The sequence below is a fragment of the Labeo rohita genome, chromosome 5, assembly GCF_022985175.1.
Source record: "Labeo rohita strain BAU-BD-2019 chromosome 5, IGBB_LRoh.1.0, whole genome shotgun sequence".
Classification (NCBI taxonomy): domain Eukaryota; kingdom Metazoa; phylum Chordata; class Actinopteri; order Cypriniformes; family Cyprinidae; genus Labeo; species Labeo rohita.
The window spans coordinates 7,093,369-7,099,368 of NC_066873.1; positions in this window are offsets into that span (position 1 = coordinate 7,093,369).

The following is a 6,000-nucleotide window of genomic DNA, read 5'->3' on the forward strand; positions in this document are numbered from 1 at the left end:
GGGTGCAACACATGGCTCTGCATCCCTCAATACTCTCGATGGCAGGGCAGACAGGGGGTATACAGAGATCCTCCCCAGTGGAGCGATGCAATTCCACTTACCAGGGTAAACCATGCCTTACCTCTCTGGCATGTGAGCCACCTGAGACTGGTCCCTGTGTTCCACCTAGCTGCCCCACTGTGGGTACGTTGGTGGTTCCACTGATCCTGCTTGCACGGTATCTAGGAGCCTAACACTGCCAGTCTTGATGGCTCCTTCGAACCATTAGACTCAGCTATGCTATTTAGTTTGCCCAGCAACCCACCAAATTCAGAGGCATCCACTTCACATCAGTAAAGGCAGCTGATGCTCCTGTCTTGTGTGCGGAGATTGCAGTCATACTGGCAAAGGACGTGAGCTGGTCCCTCCAGCCGATGTGAAGACAGGATTTTACAGCCTCTACTTTAATGTGCCCTAAGAAAGGCAGTGGGTTACGACCGATCTTGGACCTGTGTGTCTTGAACCGCGCCCTTCACAGGCTACAGTTAAAGATGCTGCTGCAGAAACACATCTTTGGATGCATTCATCCCCGAGAATGGTTTGCAGCAATCGAACTGAAGGGCGCATACTTTCATGTCTTGATCCTTCCACGCCACGGGCCATTTCTGAGGTTTGTGTTCTAAGGATGAGTGTGAGAAAGGTTCATTAATAATGGACAATGACCTACTATGTGTATGCGCACGAACGCACTCTTCCACATTCGCAGGGACTTTAATTTTGGTGGAATTCGGCGCATTCGACGGAGTGCATCACAGCACGGCACGTCTGCAATTCAGTATTGCATCAGTTGTAACCTGTCGTCAGCGAGAACGAGCTGCAAACTTCAGTGTCAGACAACAGTTATATAAGCATCCTTAATGTTCCTTTGAGTGTTTAAAGTTGTGTGCGTCCAGAGAGAAAGTGAGTAGTGTAAATTTCACTGTTATTTGAACTGAGTTGATTCTGTTTACTGAATAGGGAATATAATGTATGTGAATATAGTGATGTATGCGAAATGGATGCTAACGTGAAGTATAAGAGTATTTGAGACCACATTCAGTGTGAAGTATAATAACTCTTATACTGTTAAGCTGTTTATGTTTTATAATTATTTATTTGTTTTGCCATATTTTGTATACAATGCTATATTGTACTGATGTTTGGGGGAAGCCAGTAGCCTTTTGATACTTTATATGTTGTTATGAATGTAAGCATACTGACATTGTGTACTGTGATAAGAAGAAGCACTGCACGTTATCTTTTATTTCATATGTTGCAGACCACACACACACATCGACATTCAAGTCAGTGCTGACACTTCTACGGATGTAAAGTACAAGACTATACAGCTCTGCACAAGTACTTCTGCTCACCTCCTATGTGCAGAACAAGAACATTGACTAAGCACTTCACCAACACCTGGCTCCCCCTCCATAGCATATGCTTGTACCAATAAACCATTAAACTTGATTTTGTCTCCGCTCTGGTGTTCTAACTGGCACACCCGTACCAACTGGACCTCCTTAGCTCCGACTAGCACCTTACAGTCCTTAGCCCCTCAGCTACATTTGGTCCTGCGAGCCGGAGACGTAGCTGTTCCGGGAACATGCAGCAGAGTGGAGAAACATTGTGGGGTCCATCAACTCGACCTAAGCGGCAACGAAGAGCACCGCAGCACCTTGAAGACTATGAGCTTGGTCCAGTGAGACAAAGGACGCATGTCTCACCTCGCACAAGTTCATTACAGTATATGCATGGCGAAGAGGGCTGGAGCTCTTACCTAAGGTCTCCTCGTCAGGTGCAGTGGGAGTCAGATATTAGTGAGCACGCCGAAGAGTACTCTCCCAGGTATGATGTATATTCAACTGGGCTATGCAGAGAGTGGTTAAATACTCCTACACCATATAGAGAGGGAAGGAATGAGTGGTATGAGCTGCAGAGAGAAGACACATCATCACGCAGATCCACAGAGAATGTGCAGAGCGATTCTGCACAGCTTTGGGGTGTAGAGAGGGAAATTCGTTCTCCCACAGCATCAGGGAAGATGCTGGAAAGGGCACAAGAACCGTTGCCAGTACCACCACCTCCTATACAAGACGACTTCCCAGCCCGAAGGAAAGAAGATGAGCGTGATGACGGGTTACCGCCTCCACCCTGGCCCTCTAATGAACCAACGAATGATGAATGATGCCCTCCTTCCAGGACCTATCTTAGGTCCATCTCTCCTTGGTGTCCTGTTGCGGTTTAGGCAACAAGCAGTAGCAGTCTGCGGAGATATTAGGGGAATGTTCCATCAAGTCCAGCTTCTGCCAGAAGATCGGCCACTTCTCAGGTTTGTATGGAGAGATATGAAGCGGGAGAACCCCCCTGATATCTTCGAGTGGCAGGTCCTGCCCTTCGGCACCACCTGCTCACCTTGTTGTGCCACCTTCACTCTTCAATGGCATGTTAGAGATCAAAGTGTTCCAGAGGATGGTGTCAGAGACTCGGTCGAACGCTGCATCTATGTCGATAATTGCCTTCAGAGCTTGCCGACTGCATCTGAAGCCACAAAGTTGGTGGACAATCACAGGGAGATTCTAGCATCAGGTGGGTTTGAGATCCGCCAGTGGGCATGTAACATCCCAACTACTGAAGACAGCAAGGTCGGACAGTATGGAGCACTGGCTCTCACACGATGAAGCTGGGCTGTCCGAGTCAACTCTTGGACTTAGTTGGCATTGGGAATCGGACATCTTGGAGTATAAGAGCCGCCCACTGGACTATGGCACATTGACTATGCGCAATGTGTATAAAGTTCTAGCTCGACAGTACGATCCCCTAGGGTTCACATTACCCTACACAACCCGAGCCAAATTACTTGTCCAGAGCATGTGGGATAAGCACCATCAGTGGGATGACCCCCTCCTTCCTTGTATAGCCCTACCTCAAGCTTATGTTCCAGCTCATGTGGATCAAACCGCTGTCACACGCCAGATCCACATATTCAGTGATGCTTCGGAGAAAGCCTATGGCTCAGTTTCTTATCTGCGTACCGAGGACGCTCAGGGCCAAGTCTTCCTGTCATTTCTGGCAGCAAGATCGAGAGTTGCTCCCCAGCGACGACACTCAGTTCCACGTCTAGAACTCTGTGGGGCCTTAACAGCAGTCCAGTTGGCCAAGGTGTTGGAGAATGAGTTGAAGATTGACCAGGTCATCCTTTGGAGCGATTCCAGCACGGTGCTCACCTGGCTGCAGTCAGAATCATGCCGTTTTAAAGTATTTGTCGGTACCCGTGTAGCCGAAATCCAAGAGCTCACTAACCCCGATGCCTGGCGCTATGTGGATTCCTCACAGAATCCCGCTGATGATGTCACGCGGGGCAAGACTTTGGCAGAGCTTGCCTTGCCGAATCGCTGGAGCCATGGGCCCTCGTTCCTCCTTAAGGGACCTGACCACTGGCCATCTCAACCCCCCAGACTGCTTGATCCAGATTCGTCGGAGTACAGAAAGTCAGCCTTCTGTGGTATAGTGAACAACATGACCTGGCCATGTTCTCTACAAGGTAACCAACATACTTAGAAGGATCTGGTTGAAGCTGTGGTGTGTGAGCTTCACGGGGTGGCTGGACAAGATAACCCTGTTACTGCTTCAGATTACCGACAAGCAGAAATGGTGATCTACCAGAGAATCCAGAACGACTGTTTCCCAGAAGAACTGCAACACCTCAAGGAGGGTAAGCCAGTACCCAAAAGCAGTCGCCTACTTACCTTGTCCCCGGAGTTAGACCCGAAGAAGGTGATCATACGCGTTGGTGGTAGATTGCGGCAGGCTGAAGCTCTCGACCCTGCATTCAAACATCCAATCATCCTGGATCCTAGACGTCCAGCCACCAAGCTCCTTATACAGGAGTATGACGCTCGTCTTTGCCACCCAGGACCTGAACAGGTATATGTAGAAATGCGCCGCACCTTCTGGATCCTGCGTGGGAGAGAGGCGATCCGTCATGTCCGACATCTTTGTAAGGACTATAGAAGATGGATGGCTAAGCCGTCTGTACCCAAGATGTCAGACTTACCTGTGGCCCGTCTACGTCTTCATAAACCGGCCTTCTACTCCACAGGGGTAGACTGTTTTGGGCCTTTCCAGGTAAAGTTGGGACGCCGCTCAGAGAAGAGATGGAGCATTATTTACAAATACCTCACGACACGAGCGGTTCACCTGGACCTCCTACACAGCTTGGATTCAGACTCCTTTCTAATGAGCCTCAGAAGATTTATTGCCCGTAGAGGTACGGTAGCGGAACTCTACTCAAACCAGGGCACTAATTTCAAGGCAGCAGAGAAGGAGCTGCATGAGACATTTGATGGCCTATCCTCAAAGCTTCAGCAACTTCTAGCAAAACAGAAGATTACCTTCCACTTCAACCCCCCAGCAGCTCCCCATTTCGGTGGAGCATGGGAGCGAGAGATAAGATCAGTCAAATCTGCATTGTATACAGTTATAGGAGCTCAGCTGGTCTCCGAAGAAGTACTCTGTACCGTCTCGCTGGAAGTTGAGGCAATACTGAATACAAAGCCACTGGGATATACCTTATCCAATATCGCAGATCTGGATGCAGTCACGCCGAACATCCTCTTGATGGGGCGGCTGGATGGTGCTTTGCCCCAGGTGGTATACAACAAGAGTGAAGGCCTGAGCAGGAGAAGATGGAGGCACTGTCAGGTTTTGGCAGACCACTTCTGGTCTAGGTTTATAATGTACTATTTGCCAACCTTACAGCATCGGCAAAAGTGGCATACCACCGCTGTAGATCTCACGGTCGACAATGTTGTTCTGTTGATGGACCCGCAACTTCCTAGGGCTCTTTGGCCATTCGGCAGAGTGACTAAGGTACACCAGGGTGCTGATGGTCGTGTAAAGTCAGCAGATGTCAGGATAAAGGACAAAGTCTACACCAGACCAGTCTCCCGTCTCATCATCCTCCCAGCTATCCCAGACTCGGATGAGGAAACGGAGGAGTGAGCCTTTCACAGAAACAAATTGCATACAATTTGGGGGTGGCTGTGTGAGAAAGGCACATTAATAATGGACAACAACCTACTATGTGTATGTGCACGAACGCACTCTTCCAGATCCCAGGGACTTTAATTTTGGCAGAATTCGGCGCATTCGGTGGAGTGCGTCACAGCGCGGCGTGTCCGCGATTCAGTATTGCATCAGCTGTAACCTGTCGGCAGCGAGAATGAGCTGCAAGCTTCAGTGTCAGACAACAGTTATATAAGCATCCTTAATGTTCCTTTGAGTGTTTAAAGTTGTGTGCGTCCAGAGAGAAAGTGAGTATTGTAAATTTCACTGTTATTTGAACTGAGTTGTTTCTGTTTACTGAATAGGGAATGTAAACGAGTGATGTATGCGAAATGGATGCTAACGTGAAGTATAAGAGTATTTTCAGTGTAAAGTATAATAACTCTTATACTGTTAAGCTATTTATGTTTTATAATTATTTTGTGTTTTGCCATATTTTGTATACAATGCTATATTGTACTGATGTTTGGGGGAAGCCAGTAGCCTTTTGATACTTTATATGTTGTTATGAATGTAAGCATACTGACATTGTGTACTGTGATAAGAAGAAGCATTGCACGTTAGAATATATCTTTTATGTCATATGTTGCAGACCACACACACACATCGACATTCAAGTCAGTGCTGACACTTCTACGGACGTAAAGTACAAGACTATACAGCTCTGCACAAGTACTTCTGCTCACCTCCTATGTGCAGAACAAGAACATTGACTAAGCACCTCACCAACACCTGGCTTCCCCTCCCATAGCATATGCTTGTACCAATAAACCGTTAAACTTGATTTTGTCTCCGCTCTGGTGTTCTAACCGGCACACCCGGACCAACTCCACCTCCTTAGCTCCGACTAGCACCTTACAGTCCTTAGCCCCTCAGCTACAACGAGCAAATCAGTACAATGTCCTTTCCTTCGGA